This window comes from Silene latifolia, chromosome 9 (assembly GCF_048544455.1).
Source record: "Silene latifolia isolate original U9 population chromosome 9, ASM4854445v1, whole genome shotgun sequence".
Classification (NCBI taxonomy): domain Eukaryota; kingdom Viridiplantae; phylum Streptophyta; class Magnoliopsida; order Caryophyllales; family Caryophyllaceae; genus Silene; species Silene latifolia.
This window is the reverse complement of record NC_133534.1, coordinates 191,779,638-191,801,326: the sequence shown is the minus strand read 5'-3', so window position 1 is coordinate 191,801,326 and position 21,689 is coordinate 191,779,638. Positions and strand designations below refer to the sequence as shown.

General features: G+C 37.4%; 1 non-coding gene across 1 annotated transcript; it reads right to left on the bottom strand.

Moving 5' to 3' along the window:
• Positions 1–8,073: 8,073 nt before the first annotated feature.
• Positions 8,074–8,180, bottom strand: LOC141602863 (small nucleolar RNA R71). The gene has a single exon (XR_012524769.1). It is a non-coding gene; the product is annotated as a small nucleolar RNA R71 (small nucleolar RNA).
• Positions 8,181–21,689: the final 13,509 nt, after the last annotated feature.

The following is a 21,689-nucleotide window of genomic DNA, read 5'->3' as shown; positions in this document are numbered from 1 at the left end:
GCCTACTCCACCACAACCGGTGACGGCATCACAACACCGCCACCAACAGCCACACCGCAGTGCGAGAATACCCGCATCACAGCACTATGTACCGTGCCCGGATCACCACCTGAGGCACAACAACCACATCAATAGACATCACAACTGCATACAATTCCCATAAACACTGACTCAGAATAACTTCTGAGACAAGAAAAACTTACTCCAATCCACTTTACTAAATCATAACGCAACATATTTTATGAATTAAGCAGATAATAACCTCATGAACATCATCCCCTTACCACATCACGAAATAACATATATCATGAATACATACAAGTATAACCAGTCATGCCAGATCAATCAAATTATTACTTTTTGAATATCATTCAATTAAATTACCGTGTCCAACATATATTACAGAACACTCAGATAACAGCTTTATAAATATCACACCATACCACTTCCCGTGAGATCAGAACCTCACACAAACATTTATACACAGCATAGACCCGTAATCACATCCAAGTGGTCAGTCCTGATCACGTAAGTTACCACCTGATAAAAGTTACCTCTCGCCCGAGCTTAACTCGTATACTCCTCATAACATATTCTCCCATTCGCATATCCATCACCCCTGCCAAATGTAACCACACCATTAATACTCAACTACTAACAACCGCCTCATATAACCATATCTTATACTCTTTCATAACCATACTTATCACTCTGGTCCCTACAAAATCAACCTCTTTAGAATTGCTACCTTTCTAATATACCATCACCCTTAACCACTAGTCACAAACCATAACACTACCACTGTCCGGACATCAAACCTCTTACACTCACCTCTAAACATCACGATTTCTTTCCTATCTTTGGTTAACATCCCAAATAACGAACATCGAGTCCATCAACAAAAATTACCTCAACATTCTTCCCAATACTATCCTTAATTGTATCATCATCTATCTCTCCACAAAAAATCTCGTATCGTGCAAATACTCCACCAACTTCATACTCCCTTAATTCCTCGAAACTCATGATTAATCATGTTGTCCCGAAACTTCTGTATAACTATTAACTTACTTACTCTTGATAGTATCATACATCTCGACGATTCCTTATTTTTATGTCACATAACTCCGGTCAACATTTTCCTAGTTTTACTCTCCTCATTCTTTTCTTTTACACTCGACAAAATCAATTAACTATTCGACTCCTTATCACTTCTACCTAACTCTTTAGTGTTCCGGTTACTTTCTCATTGCTCCAAAACTCACATCTCATTATTTCATATCGATATCATCTCACCCTTTCTTACCATAAATATTCTCTTATTATGCCATCAATCACCCTTGCCACTAATTCATCCATAGAATCAACGTTTACTGTTTGACAATTGCATCTCCTTTGTACATCTCTAGAAATCAAAATTCCTTTCATACCGTTAATTGTCCAAGGAAATCCCACAGTAGTTTCACCTCTTAATAAACCAAATCTCCCAAACTCACTCACTGTCTACAAATCCACCTCGCGACATGTCTCCACAAAGTTCACTATATACTACTCTTCTCAACCCCTTTAAAACGAACTTTCACTATGTATATTCTTAACCCACACGACTCTTAACCACCTCCCTCCATGATTCTTCACACATCTCAAGTTGCCACCATTTGCGTCCCTTATTTCAATCTTTTCATTCTCTCGTTTCATAAACTCACATCATCCCTTGCCTACATTAATTTACTTTTACATTACTCAACACACAAACATATCACTCATCTCATCTCACAAAACATGCTCTATGTCTCAATTAAGCCATAACGATCTTCCTTTTTCTTTTCTCACTATCTACCACAACGACATATAGCTCATGTCCTCCCACCAAACTCATACTCACCATAAGGTGCCACTCACCACCTCATAAGATTGGGTAAGTTACGTATCAAGACCAACATACATGTAAAAAAATGCATAAAGAAGCAAAATAACCTTTGAATTAAACATAATATGCAACGAATTCAAAAGATAAGCATATGACCCAAAATAGGGGTCACTAGATCGAGTACATGCCACTCGATCGAGTAAGGGACTTACTCGATCGAGTAAGGGACTTACTCGATCGAGTAGGTGAAGGTCAGAAGCACGTAAAACAAATTTTACCAGGCTTACTCGATCGAGTAAGGGGGTACTCGATCGAGTACCAAGATGCACCCGATCGAGTAAGGACCACTCGATCGAGTACCCTACGCATTTCTCAAAGATCCTTTGTCCGAGTTTTTCAGAAACGGTCATAACTCACTCATTTCTTGGTCGTTTTGGGCGTGTGACCTATCGTTAGAATCGTAAAAGAACAAGCTATCACCTCCATTGGAATCACATTAAAATCATTTATGCATCTCAAGTTATAACAATTTAAAGACAACCTCTTTATAATAAAAAAAACACAACTATTTGATTTTACTTCCAAACAACTTAAACGACAACAAGGTAAGCAAAACCAACTCAGTACTCATAAAACCAGTATTGCTAATCACATGTTACTACCTTCAAAAGTCACGCAACAACATCCATCATGCACATATATTATTTAACTCATTAATCATGTACTAACCGCATGCTTTAAATTTTATGACTTTTCGTAAAACAAAACATACTCATACAATTACAAATCCTATTTCCATGTTACTAACACAACAATATTACAACTCCACTTCGTCATCTAAACATATTCATATTCACAAAATCCATATTCTCATGCAATTGACATTCCATCTTTTCCAATCAGTTCATCTATTTCAACCACATTCTTCATTTACAAGTGCATATGATACTACAGTAGACAATTATATGAACTTATTATCTAACTTTACGCAAACAGAATTATGTAAAATCATATCAAATCCCCTAATCACAAGTTACTAGTATATACATATTATAAACCATTCATCCTGCAACATCATTACCCATCACATATCATCATATTATCTACTTCCCTTTTTTTTTCCACCACATCATTTATTTTCTCATGTACTTTTCCAACAATTCCATACATCACTGTAAACCAAATATCATGCAACATGCCTATCTACAACACTTTATCATTTACCACAATCCTCATTCCACCACAAACATACATCCACTGATTCATGCCACACATCACCATATAGGTATATAATTTACAAGATAAACACATAGCGATCCCGACTCATATCCCATGGTGACCGGTTCAAAATTGTAGGGCGAGTTCGCGACTTTAGGACGTCTCCCAAGTCTTTGCATTAGCTCCTACAACTTTTACCCCGGGTTCATTTTAATTTGACTCCCTATATTCAATAGGTTCATTGGTTACAGGTTTCAGGATCGTCGCTCTGATACCATTTTGTAACACCCCCATACTCCAAGTGCCTTACCAGGAGGTCTTAAGGCATGGAAGTGCTACCATCTCGGTTTCCCGAGGCAATGATAATCATAAGACAATAACGAAACATACTTAAAAGTAAATAATGTTTAAAGTGATTACATAGCAACTCCAAAACTGATAAAAAGAAATACAAGATTCTCAAACGGTCTACTGCTAAAACTATCAAAGCTATAAAACATCGTCGACACAAATGGAAGACTTCTAACTGCCACGTGATGACTCATCCCGGCTATCCCATACGCGTCATATCATACCCTCAATAATCGCTCACCACCCCCGAATGGATCAAAGACAGATTTTAAAATATTAAACGGGGTCGATTACTAATCACACAATTTATATATACAACAACACGGAAACAAGCGCTCAAACGGTCACACACACAATCACACCCACTCCAATCAATCTCCGTCACCGACCGTCCACCGGACCAACCACGCGATGGGGGACCGACCGGCCGTTCCCACCTAAGCCCCGCTCATCATATCGAGCGATAACCCTGTCCCATTAATGTGCACATCCCCTTCCGTGGCGGGTTCCACGAAGGGCAAAACTAGGGCGTGAAGCCACTCCCGCAAGTGACTCCACTCAGCCGAGAACGCATCTCGAGAACCAGAGACAAACAATCACAATCCCAATACAACATCAACAACCTTCTGAATCAATCAACAATCACTAACTACAGCACAATCACCACACATTATGTAACTAATACTGAGTAGGGAAACCCTACCTGGAATGCAACCCAAACATCAGACGATCTAGCAGCTGTCTCAAAACCTTTCCTCTACGAACCCTTCTCCTATACACATAATCATACAATCACTACCACATCAACATAAACATAGAAAACCCCCAATCCCAAAATTAGGGTTTAACGAAACTTAACGAAATACTATAAAATTGGTATGTAGATCTTACCCCTGACGCAAGGAACACTATGATGCAAAGAACGAGATGATACGACACTCCTAGCTTTGAGGATTTGCCAACAACGCAACGAGAGAGAACTACGTTACTCCTTTTTCTTTTGAAAGGTTTAGAAAGGATAAAAGTGATTAAAGGAACTGACGGAAACCTTTTATATTAAACTCGCGTTATTAGCGAAACCCGACAAAACAACCCCGTAAAACACACTTACTCGATCGAGTAACTGACGTACTCGATCGAGTGCTGCCTACTCGATCGAGTACCCTACAGGTCAGAAACTATTTTAAACTGCAAACTACCCTTACTCGACAGAGTAAGGCCCACTCTATAGAGTACCCAGAGACTCATAAAACCGTAGTATTACATTGCAAGTGTATCATCACTGTTCACCAAAGGTCACAAGTTCAATTATAAATATTCGGGAATTAACATACATTAATCATTCTAAAACAAAACCATTTACAAGAACAATAGTTCTCTCTGTCTTCTCACTAAAAATACAAACGTTTTGAAATAGCAAACCTAAGTGGTATGTCAACAGAATTGATCGCCAATATGGAAAAATACATTGAAACAATACTTTTACAAGAGTTGAGAGCGATGAAGATGATTGTTAGTGCGATGAAAACTCGCAACTATTGTTATGTAGAGGGCATTAAGGAGATTGAAAAGGAAGCGGATGATCTCGTACAATCCTTGTTTGTATCTTATGGAAAATGCATCGACCTTAAGAAAGAATTTGAGGAGGGTCTAAAGGCCTTAAAATCCTTAAATTAGTAAGGATTAATAGAAGTCCTTATTAATATATTTATGTATTTAATTTTCAGTTAATATCTATGCATGTTTTATTTTAATAATATTATTATGTTGTACTTTTCTTATTTATGTTTATCTTAATATTATTTCAATTTAGTACTAGCATTGTTGGGTTTTCTCTTCTACCCCTTTTATATTTTGTTCGAATTTGATGTTAACTATATGACGTCATTTTAATTTTGAGTTAACATTCAAATTAATATCGATTTTAAATAAAGTACATAGTATGATAAATAAAATAATCACCTTCAAATAATATTTAAAAAATAACTTCTTAAACAAAAAATACTCGGAATTATATTAATTACGTAATATTTATTAAAATACAATTCATTGTATCGTAAGAGTAAAGTACACGTTGTCATTTCCTATAAACATATTAATTTTAAATCAACTTCCTAAACAGAAAAACATTAATTTTAATTTATTAATTAAAAAAAGCTCTTGTGGCATTGATGTGACCATAATTAGCGCATATTTAGCCCCCGAATTAGCCTTGTTCCCATGCTTTTTAGTGCATATTTGGGTCATTTCTTATCTTTAGTTCTTTGTTTTGCATATTCTTTGAGATTTTGATCCCTTGGTAGGAAAGGAGTAAGAATCTTGCATTTTCATGGCAAAACGAGACTAAATTGATCGAATTCAATGACCAAGCATCAAGGAGAGACAAGATTAGAAGGCCTTTGTACATATTATAGTAGAAGAGCAATGTTGAGAAAGGATCCTTGAGTCCCCAAGGAAATCCCCAAGGAATTTATGAAGAAAGGGAAGAAAAGAAGAAAATATGTTGCTGAGTGACAATCCGAGCGGATTGTCACCAATCCGTCCGTCCCGTAGCTGCACAATCCGTGCGGCTTTGTTTGAATCCGCTCGGATTCCACCTCCACAATCCGACCGGATTCCCTTGAATCCGCTCGGATTCCAACGCCAGAATCCGCCCGTCCCGACCTTATTCCGCCCGGATTCGGCTCCAGCACGTATTGTCTTCTCCAAGCTACGAAGAAAGAAGCCCTTCTCTCGAAAAATACCGGCTCCTCCTTGCTCAATCTAAAAAGTGTAATTACTAGTTTAGCCCTTAGTTAACCCTAATGCATCCTCCCTAATTTCCACTATAAATACCCCATTAGTCTAATTAGAGGAGCATGTTCTTCTTATCAATAATTAGTGTAGTTAATATCAATCAAATCTCTCTTTAATATTGTAATCAAGTATTAATCAAGTTTTAATCCAAGTTTTAGTTCTTTAATCTCTCTTTTGTTCATCCTTTATTTTGGGTAATTGAAGATTATTTGGGTTATTGTTGGGAGATTGACAACCTCTCAATCAAGCATTCAAGTACTTCTTTTATCTTTGCTTTATTATTGGAATCATTAGTAGGTATAATCTCTTAATCCCTTTTTAATTATTGTTAATTACTTTCATTTATTCATCATGTTTCATATTGTTGGTATGATTGACAACCTTGCTAGCATGATCAACATGATAATGAGTGAGTAGTCTCTTAGCTAGGGTTAATGGGTGATTAGAGGAAACCAACATGGGGAATGATTCATGCTTAAATTAATATGCTTTCATGTTTTATTTGCTTGCTTGTTTTGATCTCAACTCATGCACATGTTATATTTGATGAAATGCTAAGCTTATGAATCCTTGCATTTACTATCATCTTCTATCTTTTCAATGAGACTTGTAAGACATAACCCAACTCGAGTCTCATTAGACCATCCATGTTGTTGAGTAGGGAAGATTAAGTCGACTTGTAGGTGTTGTACAATCTAATCGATTCGGCTCCGGGACCCAAACTTTCCTAGGATTGTAAGATATAACCCAACTCAATCCATCACAACAATAATTGCTTGCTTATAATTTGAGAACATGTTTGTATGATCATATCCCATGATTCCCCTATAATCCCATGACACCCTAGTGCCTTTAATCAATTGTTTACACCCCTTTAATTCATCTTGCTTGTTTATTTTCATTGCTATTTTAGTTTAGTAACCTTCTACATCAACCCAATTTTTGACACCCCTTAGACACCACTAGTTGCAATAGAAATCTCATTTCAATACCCGTCCCTTGGGATCCGACCTTTACTTGCCTCTTTACTAATTGTAGAGTTGTTTGTGAAGCTATAAATTGTGTTTTGATTCGACCGTGACCCAACGACCACATCTTAATTTGTGAACACGAAACGGACTCGCACCAAAAATGGCGCCGTTGCCGGGGACGGTGTTTACTTGATTTAGATTTCTTTTTATTGTTATTAGTTGTGTCTTTCTTCGCCTTGAGGAAGTAAAAATCCTCAAGGTTTGTTCTAATTGTTTTCGAGTTGTTTGATATTTTGCATGTCTAGAAGGTTACAAGGTGATTTGTTACCTTTTGACCGTGAAATCGAAAGAACCTTGACGAACAATAGGAGACTTATTAGGAGGAATTTAAGAGGTATTAGTGAAGTTGTTCAACCCACTAGTGAGTTTGTCAATCCTTTCGCAATAGAAGGAGAAGAGAACCCATTACACAATACCCCACAAAATCCACCTACAATGCCTAAATTCTCGTCACACTCCGTACCCACCGAGGAGAATCTACCAAATGGTACTCCTACACCGCAACATCTAACCGGAAATTTTATTGCCAAGTCCGCCTTCATCCAATTAGTTGAGAGGAGCCAATTTGGGGGGATGCCTAGTGAGGACCCTCGTTCTCATATGGAAACCTTTTGCGACTATTGTGATGCAATCTCTCAAACGGGCATGACTCAAGACCAAATTAGATGGGTCTTATTTCCTTTTTCCTTAATCGGCACCGCGAAGCAATGGTTGAAGGGCCTTGATAAGGCCACCCTTGGAATAGATTCTTGGAAGAAGTTGGCTCTAGCTTTCTACAAAAAATTCTACCCACCGGAAAAGACTAACATGCTAAGAGCTCAAATTACGGGTTTTAAGCAAAGGGATGAAGAATCTTTGTATGAAGCTTGGGAGCGGTTTAAGGGAATTTGTCGCTCATGTCCTCACCATGGACTTAGCGAATGGTTTTTGGTACAACAATTTTGGAACGGTTTATATGAAGATTCTAGGAACATTCTCAATATGGGATCAAATGGAATGTTCACCGAAGTTGATGACAATCAAACATGGAACAAGATTGAGGAAATGGCGGTCCATAACTCACAATATAGTAGACCTCGCAAGGCTACTAGAGGAGGAAAGCATGAAGTGGACTCCGTTACTCAATTGGGTGCTCAACTTAGTGCTCACATTGACACAATCAACTTGAAGTTTGAACAAGCTACGGCTAGACTTGAGGAAAACTCAAAATCATCAAAGCATCATGTTAATGCCATGACGGCATCCTCATCAATCCCAAGTGGGATATGTGAGAATTGTGGAACTTTGGGACATGACCAAGGTGAATGTAGGGGAACAAATGAACAAGTGAATGCTTTCCAAGCATACAAGAGTGGTACCCCTTATTCCAACTTTTACAATGAAAACACCAAATTCCATCCAAATCTCTCATACAAAAGTCAAAATGTTCAAAACCCTCAAACAACATACACTCCACCACCCATGAGAAACCAAAATCAAAGACCCTTTTACAATCAAAACCAAGGTTACCAAAATCAAAATCCATATAATCACCAAAATGACCAAGGTTTTGATGTCCAAAAAGCGGTCCTCCAAATGCAAAAGAATCAACAAGAATTTTTCACTCAAATGCAAAAAGATAGCCAAGCAAAGGAAACCACCATCAACAACATTCTAGCTCACACCAAGATGTTGGAAACACAATTGACTCAACTAGCATCTTCAAGCTCACAAAGACAAAAGGGGCAATTACCACCTCAAAGTAATCCCCCTAGACATGAAACGGTTAGTGCCATTCACTTGAGAAGTGGTACAAGGTATGAAGCACCGAAGAAGCAAGTTGAGGATGAAGTTGTGGAAGCTAGTGAAAAGGAAGAAATTGTGCAAAGCTCCAAAGATGGAGAATCATAAAAAGAAGAAAGTTCAAAGAAAAATGAAGACAAGGTCAAGGAGAAGGAGCCCATTGTGATTAGACTCCCTTTTCCAAGTCGTCAAGCCAAGCCCAAATTTGATGATCAACTTGGAAAGTTCATGGAAATTGTGAAGAATTTGGAAGTCTCAATTCCTTTCACAGAATTAATCAATCACGTGCCGGCCTATGCGAAATACATGAAAGATATCATCACAAAGAAGAAGTCGATCCGGAAGCTTGAGACTATCGCCTTCACTAAGGTGCGTAGTGCAATACTTCAAGGGAGTTCACCTCCAAAGTTAAAGGATCCGGGAAGCTTCTCAATACCGTGTACCATTGGCGACACGACGATCAACAAAGCCTTATGTGAGCTAGGGGCTAGTGTGAGTGTCATGCCGTACTCGGTGAGTAAAAGGTTAGGGATGGGAGAGCTTAAATGCACCAACATCACACTCCAAATGGCCGATAGATCGACGAAGACACCGTTAGGGATATGGGAAGATGTCCCCGTGCGAATTGGGAAGTTTTTCATCCCGGTGGACTTTGTCATTGTTGATATGGAGGAAGATTCCAACATTCCAATCATCCTAGGAAGACCTTTCCTACACACCGCGGGTGCGGTGATTGATGTGAAACATGGTGAGCTCACTCTAGAAGTGGGAGATGAAAGCATAACTTTTAATCTTGACAAGACTATGAGAGCTTCTCGTTTGCATGAACCATGTTTCATGATTGATCATTATAGCCGAAAGGATGAAAGGAAGAAATCGGAACTCCAATGGAAGAAGAAAATTGAAGATGCTCCATTCAAAGAGCAAGTGAATTGTGACAAGGAGAGCTTGCAATGCTCATCAAAATCAATCAAGGAAGAAGAGGATGGCCTCATTGGCCAAGAGAAGAAATTGGGAGAGTTGTCTCCATCTAAGCAAGAGATTTTCAATGATCAACTCAATGAAGTTTGTGGTCTTTGGGACGACGAATTTGAAGGGATTTTTTATCCCTACATTGGTAATGCCATCGTCAAGACCAACAACAAAGGCCAAGGTCTATTGAAAGCCTCTACCATGATAATGAACAAGCCTTTGATTACTTCTTCAAGGTGTTGAGCAACATCAACAACACCTTGGACATGCCCCCTTGACATCTCATCAAGAATAAGAGTTTGGTGGAGTCCTCCCTAAACCACCACTTGTAAATATTTCTAACTCCCTAACTTACATTTCAATTCTTGTATTGCATTTTTGTCATCTTTGGATTTTTATTTACTTTGATCAAAATAATTGTCATGTTTGAGAGAAGTGAGGGAGGGACTAACAATTTCAATTGATGTGTAGTGCTTTTATATTAGTATGGGGATTACAATTGCCTAGGCTATCCATGCCTAGTAGTGCCCCCACAATGAAGAACACAAGACTTGAAGAAAGAATGGAAGAATGGTAAGGGAAGTGCATTGTGCACGGATGGAACTGAATCCGTGTACACAGGGGAAGAATCCGAGCGGATTCCACAGAATCCGCCCGTCTTCAGAAATCCGAGCGTACTGCAGAAAATCCGCCCATCCTGAACTGAGCTGAATTTTGAAAATTTCTTGACTGTGACTGAATCCGGGCGTCCTGAGCAAGAATCCGCCCGTCTTGAAGAATCCGCCTGTCTTGAAAAAAAGACGTCCGTCTTTGCAGCTGAGGAAAACAAGCAAAATTTTCTGGACTGAAATCCGTCCGTCTTTAAGCAAATCCGCCCGTCCCGTGTCAAGAAAATCCGAGCGTCTTCCACCGAATCCGCCCGTCTTTAGGCGAGTTTTGTAAAGCCCAGAAAGAGCAGAATCCGCACGGATTGGGCAGAATCCGCACGGATTGCTCCTGCAGATTCGAAAATTTCGGTCTCTTTAAAACCCCTCCCACCTTCATTCATTCATTCATTCATTCATAAACACTACCCACAACATCAAAACCCTCATTCTCTCCATCACAAAAACAAAAACCCTCAACAACATTCACCAAAAACAAATCAAACCATCCTTCTAACAACAAATCAATCACTCCTTCTTCAATAAAAATCAAAACCAAGAACAAAATCTTCAACCTTTTAGTCGATTTTTGATTTCATAAAGGCAAAGCCTTTCACCTTCAAATCGATTTGGGTATACTACAAATTGAAGATTTTTCATTCTTTTCTTGGTTAGTTCATCAATGGCAAGAACTAAGGGAGCAACGAAGGCAACAAAGGCACCAAAGGCTAAGGCACTCTCACAAAGGCAAAAGGCTCTTCAAACAAAGAAAGCATTGGCTATGGTGGTAGCAACACCAAACTTGGAAGTGCAACAACAACAACAACCTTCTATGGGAGCAACAACACCTTCTACTCCGGAAATCGATCAACTTTTGCATTATCCGGAGGTAACTTTTATTTCCGATACCCATAGAAATACCTTTGTCAAGTTTGCTATGAAGTCATTACAATCCAGCAAATTTATATGTGAAGATACCTTAGAAAAATTGGGTGTTCTTGAGCAAACTAGAGCCTTTTTCAATGCCATGGGGTTGAAGAAATTGTTTGAAACAAAGGAATTGACATACCCCTCCCTTACCTTGGAATTTTTGAGTTCCTTGAAAGTCACCAAAGTTGAGAATAGGGAGAATCTCGAGTTTCGTCTAGCTAATGTTAGTAGACGCATTACCTTTAGGGAATTGAGTGAAAGTTTGGGTCTTAGTGATGAACCGCGTTATTTCAAGAATTATGGAAAGTATGACCCCGAACCTCTTTGGGAGGCAATCTCCGGGAAGAAATTTGAGGATTTTCATGCAAGTCGTGCTCTTTTGGTCCACCATCTGGGCATAAGAGTATGACACAAGGTCGTGGGTAACACCATAATTGCAAGGAAAGATACCAACCATTTCACAAAACTTGATTTTATTCTCCTTGAATCGGCTTTGAACATTGGAAGAGTACACACCAAGCCTTACAATTCTTTGAGGCTCTTGGTAGATAGATGGCTCAACATTGATTGTGGGAAGAAGGGCACAACCGTTATTGTCAATGGCGGCCTAGTCACTATCCTAGCTAAGCACTTTGATCCTAACTTCAATAAGGATAACAAGTACAAAGCAAAGGAGGGTGGCCATCTTGTTGATATGCATACTATGATACACAAGTTCAAGTGGGCTGCCCATAACCCCCTTGACACTAAGTATGGATGGCTCACTAGTGAAGCTAGATCGTTCACCTTGCCTTCAAAGATTTGTCGTCTAAGCGTCCACCGGACCAATTATCTACTTCCCCTTTCTAAAGAGGCCGAGTATATTATTCAACAACAAAAGGGTGATCTTGAAATGCCCTCCTCTTCCATTGTCATACCACCTTACCCCTTTGAGTATGAAGAGTTCAAGCCGGAAGGAGTTGAAGTTGGGAAAGACTATGTGACTCTTCTCATGCAAGCAATGCACAAGCAAGCCTATGAAGATCGGAAAAATGCCTACTTGGCTCAATATCCACCCCTCCTACACTTAGCTAGGCAAGGACTACTTGATCCATCTTGTCCTTTGCCTAGTTGGACGGATAGAGAAGTCCTATTTCCGGGTGCATCTAGGGTCGTTTTGGGTGACAATGAGGTTGTTGGTAATGATGAAGAAGTTGATGATAATATTGAGGAAGAAGCAAGTGAAGAAGACAAGGATGGTGAAGATGATGATGAGCAAGATGAGGAAGAAAGTGAAAAAGCAAATGACAAGGGAAGTGGCAATGCGACCACTTCTAATGAGGGAAGTGATGGTGATAGCATGATGGAAGATTAGCAAGCCTTGGAGACTCCTACCCTCCCATGGTTTGTCTATTTCTCTCTTTGTATTTTATTTAATTTTGATCATTGTTGGAGTAGTCCTAGCACCATTAGAGGACTCACACCTCGGTACCATTGAGGTGTTCTCATTTTATTGTTCCCATTTTCAAAATTCAAAATGAGAAATTAGTTTCATGCATAGCATAGTGTGTGCATGAACTACACCCATCCTTGGACATTAGCAATAGTGTCTCACTCGGTTTGGGGAAGTTAATGCATACACAACGGGAGGTAATCTAAATTATCCTCTCCGTCATAACAAAAACCATGCATCATGTAGTGTAGCTTAGTGTAGATTGCATTTAGTATAGAAATCATGCATCATCTTTGCATAATCTCCATCATTTTGGCCATTGAGGACAATGCCCATATTAGTGTGGGGATGGGAATTCTAACATTTAACTCTTATTCAAAAACCCAAAAAATTGAAAAATCTCAAAAATCATAAAAATTTGAAAATTGAAAACCCAAAAACATGTTTATTTCCTTTTGTAGTCTTGTATATATTATCTTGTATATATTGTGTTTGTTCTATCCTTGTTCACATTGATTGACTACGCCACATCCGAGACATGAGGATATTGAAGGCCGCATGGTATGATCTTTCCAATCTCCTTTTTTCTCTTTATGTTAATGACTATGTGGCTTTATTTTGATTGATGCGGTATAACAATGTGAACTTAGAACTTGCATTTAGTTTATATGTCATATTAGTTGATAGAATCACTTGCATTAGGATGTTTATATTAGTTGCATCATGGCATGTAGTTGCATGTTAGAAATGTTTTGAAAAAATGCCTTTTTAGGAACTTTGACAAGAGCAACTAAGCCATTACAAATAGTTGTTCAACTTAAGACTTTGCCTACTAGAATGGTTGTAAAACACCCTAGATAGTATCATACTAGTGTCTTTTGACCCATGACCCAAGGCCTAGTCAAGGGTTTGCATGTGAGTCACCTATCCAACCCCGTGATGCGATGTGGACTTGGTTAACCTGTCTAGGTGACCTTGTTTGACCTTGTGGTAAGGCAACCCAAAAATATTATCTATCAATAAGCTTAAAGTGCTCATTTTAAAGAAATTTTGTCATGTGGAAGTAATGTAATGCCAAGGAAACCTCAAATGTTATGAATTGTTGAAAGTTGAGAAATTTAAGTTGTTTTGATGGAGGCGTACCACTTCGATGTGCTTTGGTGCGGGATCCATTGAATTGGGCCCCCATACGGTTGTGAATTCGGCCGCCCAGAGACAGAGTGACTATCACCCCGAAAAGCTATTGTCTAGAGGTTAACCGGTTGCCTAATAAGCAATTGGCAAAAGCAAAGGACACTAGCCCGGAAGGGACAAACCCCATCTTAAATTTTTGAAATGTGAAAGTGAAATGAGGACAATTTTGAATACTAGTCATATCCACCCGTTGTGAATAAAGATTTGAGCATTTCATTCCCAAAAAGCCTTTTGTCAAGCCACTTGGTCGAGTTTGGGACGATCCATGACCTTTACTTTTGTAGAGAATTCGAGACTTGTCATGTCATATGCTACTAGCATCATAGGGATCATCATTCCACCACCATCCGATCGCTCTTGACGAAAGCATTTGGAAATTGAGGACGAAAGTAGTCTAGTTTAACACCATTTGGAGGTGATTTAGTGCCATCCTCTTAGACTTAGTAATTTGTTGAACTAGTATTTGTGAAGGATTACATGCTCTTAAATTTGTTCCTCTTTAGTGCCTCCGCCACTTGATGAGGGAGTGGCTATTCTTTTTGTAGATGCATCCATTATGTGTTTTTGTGTGCTTAAAGTTTGGATGTGTCGCCATTTTGGCAAAACCCACCTTGCCTTGCAAGAAGGCATCCTACCTCATGGTTATCTTGTTGGGAGTTGAAGGGGCGGAGTGAGACCCGCTAATTGTCTCATATCGGCTATATTATTAGGATAGGTTAGTATTGGTCCTAGTCTTTGTCACCTCTTTACTCGGGACGAGCAAAGGTTCGGTTTGGGGATATTTGATGTGACCATAATTAGCGCATATTTAGCACCCGAATTAGCCTTGTTCCCATGCTTTTTAGTGCATATTTGGGTCATTTCTTATCTTTAGTTCTTTGTTTTGCATATTCTTTGAGATTTTGATCCCTTGGTAGGAAAGGAGTAAGAATCTTGCATTTTCATGGCAAAACGAGACTAAATTGATCGAATTCAATGACCAAGCATCAAGGAGAGACAAGATTAGAATGCCTTTGTACATATTATAGTAGAGGAGCAATGTTGAGAAAGGATCCTTGAGTCCCCAAGGAAATCCCTAAGGAATTTAAGAAGAAAAGGGATGAAAAGAAGAAAATATGTTGCTAAGTGACAATCCGAGCGGATTGTCACCAATCCGTCCGTCCCGCAGCTGCACAATCCGTGCGGCTTTGTTTGAATCCGCTCGGATTCCAACGCCAGAATCCGCCCGTCCCGACCTTATTCCGCCCGGATTCGGCTCCAGCACGAATTGTCTTCTCCAAGCTACGAAGAAAGAAGCCCTTCTCTCGAAAAATACCGGCTCCTCCTTGCTCAATCTAAAAAGTATAATTACTAGTTTAGTCCTTAGTTAACCCTAATGCATCCTCCCTAATTTCCACTATAAATACCCCATTAGTCTAATTAGAGGAGCATGTTCTTCTTATCAATAATTAGTGTAGTTAATATCAATCAAATCTTTCTTTAATATTGTAATCAAGTATTAATCAAGTTTTAATCCAAGTTTTAGTTCTTTAATCTCTCTTTTGTTCATCCTTTATTTTGGGTAATTGAAGATTATTTGGGTTATTGTTGGGAGATTGACAACCTCTCAATCAAGCATTCAAGTACTTCTTTTATCTTTGCTTTATTATTGGAATCATTAGTAGGTATAATCTCTTAATCCCTTTTTAATTATTGTTAATTACTTTCATTTATTCATCATGTTTCATATTGTTGGTATGATTGACAACCTTGCTAGCATGATCAACATGATAATGAGTGAGTAGTCTCTTAGCTAGGGTTAATGGGTGATTAGGGGAAACCAACATGGGGAATGATTCATGCTTAAATTAATATGCTTTCATGTTTTATTTGCTTGCTTGTTTTGATCTCAACTCATGCACATGTTATATTTGATGAAATGCTAAGCCTATGAATCCTTGCATTTACTATCATCTTCTATCTTTTCAATGAGACTTGTAAGACATAACCCAACTCGAGTCTCATTAGACCATGCATGTTGTTGAGTAGGGAAGATTAAGTCGACTTGTAGGTGTTGTACAATCTAATCGATTCGGCTCTGGGACCCAAACTTTCCTAGGATTGTAAGATATAACTCAACTCAATCCATCACAACAATAATTGCTTGCTTATAATTTGAGAACATGTTTGTATGATCATATCCCATGATTCCCCTATAATCCCATGACACCCTAGTGCCTTTAATCAATTGTTTACACCCCTTTAATTCATCTTACTTGTTTATTTTCATTGCTATTTTAGTTTAGTAACCTTCTACATCAACCCAATTTGTGACACCCCTTAGACACCACTAGTTGCAATAGAAATCTCATTTCAATACCCGTCCCTTGGGATCCGACCTTTACTTGCCTCTTTACTAATTGTAGAGTTGTTTGTGAAGCTATAAATTGTGTTTTGATTCGACCGTGACCCAACGACCACATCTTAATTTGTGAACACGAAACGGACTCGCATCAGCCATATGAAACGACATGACTCACACTTGTTATTTATATATATACTACATATATCCAGTAAATGCTAACCACATCTCTTACCCAACCCATTATCTAATTTGATTTTTCTTTCAGTATCTCCAAACCTTAAACCTTTAAAACCTAAACTTAAAACTTCCTTCAAAATAATGGATCGGAACATTACTTTAACATTGATAACAATCGAGTACAACAAATGTTTCATAAATCGCTTAGAGGAAGTCGAGAGGAAGAACAACCTCTTCCTTGCTAATGTTCAAATCCCACTCAAGGTGGCCAACGATCATGGCTTTATGCCGGAGTTGGAGAAGATGCAGGCAGATATTGCATCTGCTTTACGAGACCTCAAACTAGCAAGGAAGAAGAGGATCAAAATCATGGAAGAGAATGACTCCTTAAGAGCCGCTCTTTCTCGTTTAAATTCTATGTAATTTAGTGGGCATGCATGATGTTAGTTAATTAAGTATATAAATATTAAATGTCGGTTTTTAATATTTTCCATTTCAATCAGTTTTATTATCATCAATTTTCTTTAGTTTGGATATAACATATGAATATCTATTAATAGTTAAAAATGTGGATTGATTTTAGGTTTCAATTTTTATATTAAATTACTCCTATTAAGTACTCCGTATAAATTATTTTGATTTGACTAAACACAACACAAAAAGAATTACAATTGATTGATTTGATTGTGTGTGCCGTGTAAACAAGAAACGAAATGGCAGAAATCTGGCATGCATGCATGTAGTTTATTTGACTTCCAATTGACAGGCATTCAACACATCATGACTAATTAGAAAAAAAAATTAAATGTCTTTCTCCCCATTATAAAAGGGAAATGACATTATTTTACATTTTACAACACAAATCCTAGATCTCATATATACTAGTAAGGAGGAGTCCAACCTTGTTCACAACTCTTGTTACTAATTTATTCATCAAGGTATTTAACCATTCTTTCTTTTTTACTACTCATTTCATGAAGGTATTGAACCATTCTTTCTTTTAAATGAAATCGTTTGTGTAAATTTAAAACCGTAAACGATTTTTGCATGTATGTGACATTCAATTTAATAACTCGTCCATCATAATCAACTTTTAATTGAATATAAACGGTTTTTGTCCATATTGGCGATGGGATATGAATGGTTGTTATCCAAATTTATTTTTACATAAGGTTTTATTTTTAATTTAATTAAATCGTATGAATTTAAGATGGTTAGACAGTTCATTCCTATATTAGTACAATACACTATCGATCGCAGAAATAAACTCGCTCGGTTGCGAGAGATTGACACTCAGTTGGCCGATCTAATCGACCGAGCGGGGGAGATAAGGCAGCGGGCAATAAGTAGAGGAATGCAGGACGTGTAGGAAAATATGGAAGATCTTATACATGAAGTGAGAGCTAATCGTGAGCAAGAGGTGATTGAAATCCGGAAAATTGAATTGGAGCTTGATCAACTTGAATTTCTTTGTTTTTAGTTAGGTTAAATATGGTTTATATAGTATTTTATAAGGATTAAAAGGTTGGTTTCTATGATTATGATTATCAACTAGCCATTTTCTTTTTGAACTCATCACGAGTCCTGTTATTTTTATTTTTAATTACTATCTTACGTTCTTCATTAAAAAAAACCGTAATTTGCCGATATGTGATGACTAAATTTAAGCGAAAAAAACTCTGGCACATGAGTAGAACACCGACAAGCGAGTAACGCAACACCACACCAAGATCTTATGCTGCTAGAATCCATGGTGCAATTTAACTTGGTAGGACTGGCCATTATTCACTTAGGCCATTATTATTCATTTAGTATGTTTGTTTGTTAAAAAGCAGAGCATTAGGAATGGCCCCAATAGGGGAAAAGCCCAATCAAAATATAGGTCTTATATAACAATTTGTGGTCATTCTATTTATCAACTAACTGACTTGGGCCGTCGGTCACTAGGCCCATTATTACTCAGTTGAAAAATTGTGTTACGTATGTGATTTCAAATGGGTTACATATTTCAATTGGGGCATTTTTGTCGACTCATTTACTTGCTCAATTGGGCCATTTTCATCGATTCATTTACTTGGGCCGTCAGTCACTAGATGTCATTTGCAATTTGCAAAGTTAAGTTAACACATTAGAAATTAAATTTATTCCTTTTTGCAATTGATTGATTTTAAGTTTTTAACACCAAAATAATCAAGCATAACAAAACGAGACCGAAATTAAAAAGATCAACAACAAATACGAAAATAGTATATTGGAGAAGTATCGTCACAATACAAATTTAGACCAACAATGAATACGAATTAAAGCTTCTTCTCTTATAGTATTATCACAATACAAATTGATAGTAATAGTACAAATACAACCCATGAATAATACAATAACCGACGAGCCGATTTTTCTGATTTAGTAGCACGTAACTTATGAGATTTCAATTTAATATTTTCCGACGTCAATTGGCGTAACCTTTCCTCCAGAGAGTTGTTTAGATCAATCAACGTGTTCATGTTATGATCAACCTCTACGCTTTCATCCCATACGAAGTAACCACAATCTTCCGTCTAATGATGCATTCAAAATTAATTAGAGCTATAAACATTGATATTCTACTAATTAAATTAATTAGAGCAATAAACATAAATATACCTTCCATAAGGGACAACGATAGAAAAACCTTCCTTTGTTAGGTCCATTTTTTTCACGAGTTGACAGATTGGAACCAAGTTATGATAACAATGTGAATCGCAAGAACAAGATTGACTAAAACTCATATTTGAAAGATGATGGTGGTGTCGATATAATTGAAATATAGTATGAGATTTTAATAAATAAATATGGATTATTAGATTTGGAAAAAAAATACTGATTTTTTTAAGTGAGAGAAACGATTTTTTTTAGTTAGAGAAAGAAATAATAGATGGATAAAATAAATAAGAACATAAAATAAATATAAGAAACAAAAAATAATTTTTTTTTGGTGAAATGTGAAAAATTATATTAATAATTAAGAGTTGAAGTACATTAACACCAATACAAGCAAACATTAGTTACCCTATGCCACGCAAATAAGCTAAACAAATTTACATCCAAGGTGACTAATTCAAACATTGATACTTGGAGTCCACTTCCAAGTTTGTCCTCTGCCCTGCACAATGATCTGAACAGACTTGAATACATATGAAGGCATAAGAAGCTGACTCTCCACCCTGCACAGGTTTCGAGCCATCCAAATATGATATATCATGGCCAAAATAGTTGTAATGACAATCTTCTTTCTCATCAGAGACCTGCATCTCCACAAGCAGCACCATTCTAAGATCCCTGTATTAGGCAAAACAACACCCAACCAATCAGCTAACAAGGTCCAGCATTGAGCACTAAACCTGCACTGGTACAGTAGATGGGTATGATCCTCAGGCTGATCCATACACATATCACAGATGCTATTTTGAATGATGCCAAACCGTAGTAGTCTATCCTTAGTCATAAGCCTCCCTTGGATAGCCAACCATCCAATAAACGAGTGCTTGGGCAAGTTGAGTATGTTCCAAATAACAGAGTGCCATGGAACCTTAGTCTGATCTCCTTGCAACCAAAAGTACCCCACAGAGATAGTATATCTTCTTGTATTAGTACCCCACTGTCCATTACAATATGCAGACTTGAACTGATCCTTGACTTGACATATTTTTCTCCATGTCCAGCTAGAGCTAGCAGTAGGAACATAATCTAAAATAATTAGTATAGAGGTTAGTATAAAAAAAATAGATTAATATTGCTAATGATCTTTGGAAAGTGTAGCAATTAAGAAGTGGTCTCTTTTTGAATTTGAAATTCAAAATTTTCAAATTTAACCCTCTAAAAACTTATTTGAAAAAGATTTCATATGGTCCCTACAAAACTCCACGTGGCGCGCGCTCACTGGCTTGTGTACCAAGGGCCTTGTACACCCCGTGTATTCCTAGCCTTTTCGAGATTATATCATAGTATAGGTCCTGAAAGTTGGGTTTACTCGGAATAATATAGTATTTGGTTGTTTAAATACAAGATAATAAATATACTAAATACCAAATACACCTCCCTATCCTGCAATCTAGGGTTGAGCAAAAAATCCGATTATCCAAACTGATCCGAATCCGATCCGAATTTTTGGATATCTGATCCGAAAGTTAAGTTTGGTTTAGATATCTGATCCGAAATCTTTGGTTTTGGTTTGGATATGGATATTAGAATTAAAACATTTGGATATCTGATCTGATACAAAACTATAGTTTTCTAGTATAATTTCGAGAAAATAAAATTTTACTCCCTCTTATTCCGAATAAGTGTCGCATTTGGACAATGGCACGAAAATTATGGAATATAGTTAAAATAATAAAAATTATTGTATAGGGGTAAGAATATATGAGTTAAATAATGAAAAGTATTGAATATGATGTGTTATGGGTGGTTGGGGTGGTAAATAAAGAAAAGAACTAAGGGTAGGAAAGTAAAAAATCATGTCCAAATATGGCAAATGGGACAGTTTTGTGAATAGACGGGAATGACAAATGTGACAGTTATTTAGAATAGGAGGGAGTATTTGATACAACAACTTAATTAATGTTTAAAATATTAGAGAAATATGTAGGTGGTACTTAAATTTTATAGCGAGAACATTGGAATAAGAATACGAAAGAAAATATCATGTAAAACTATTAATATAATCGTGTTTCAAACTTAATTTTAAAGTAAATTCAAAAGTATGGATATCCGCATCCGATCCGATTATTTTGGATACCCGAACATTGGATATCAAAGACATTTGGTTTGGATATTGAATATCTAACTTCAGGATTTTTAATATGGATATCCGATCCAAACTAACACTTTAAATCAAATACTTGATCCGTACTCTGCTCTACTGCAATCCACTTATCTACTATGTAGAATGAAGGCAAGAGTATTGTGA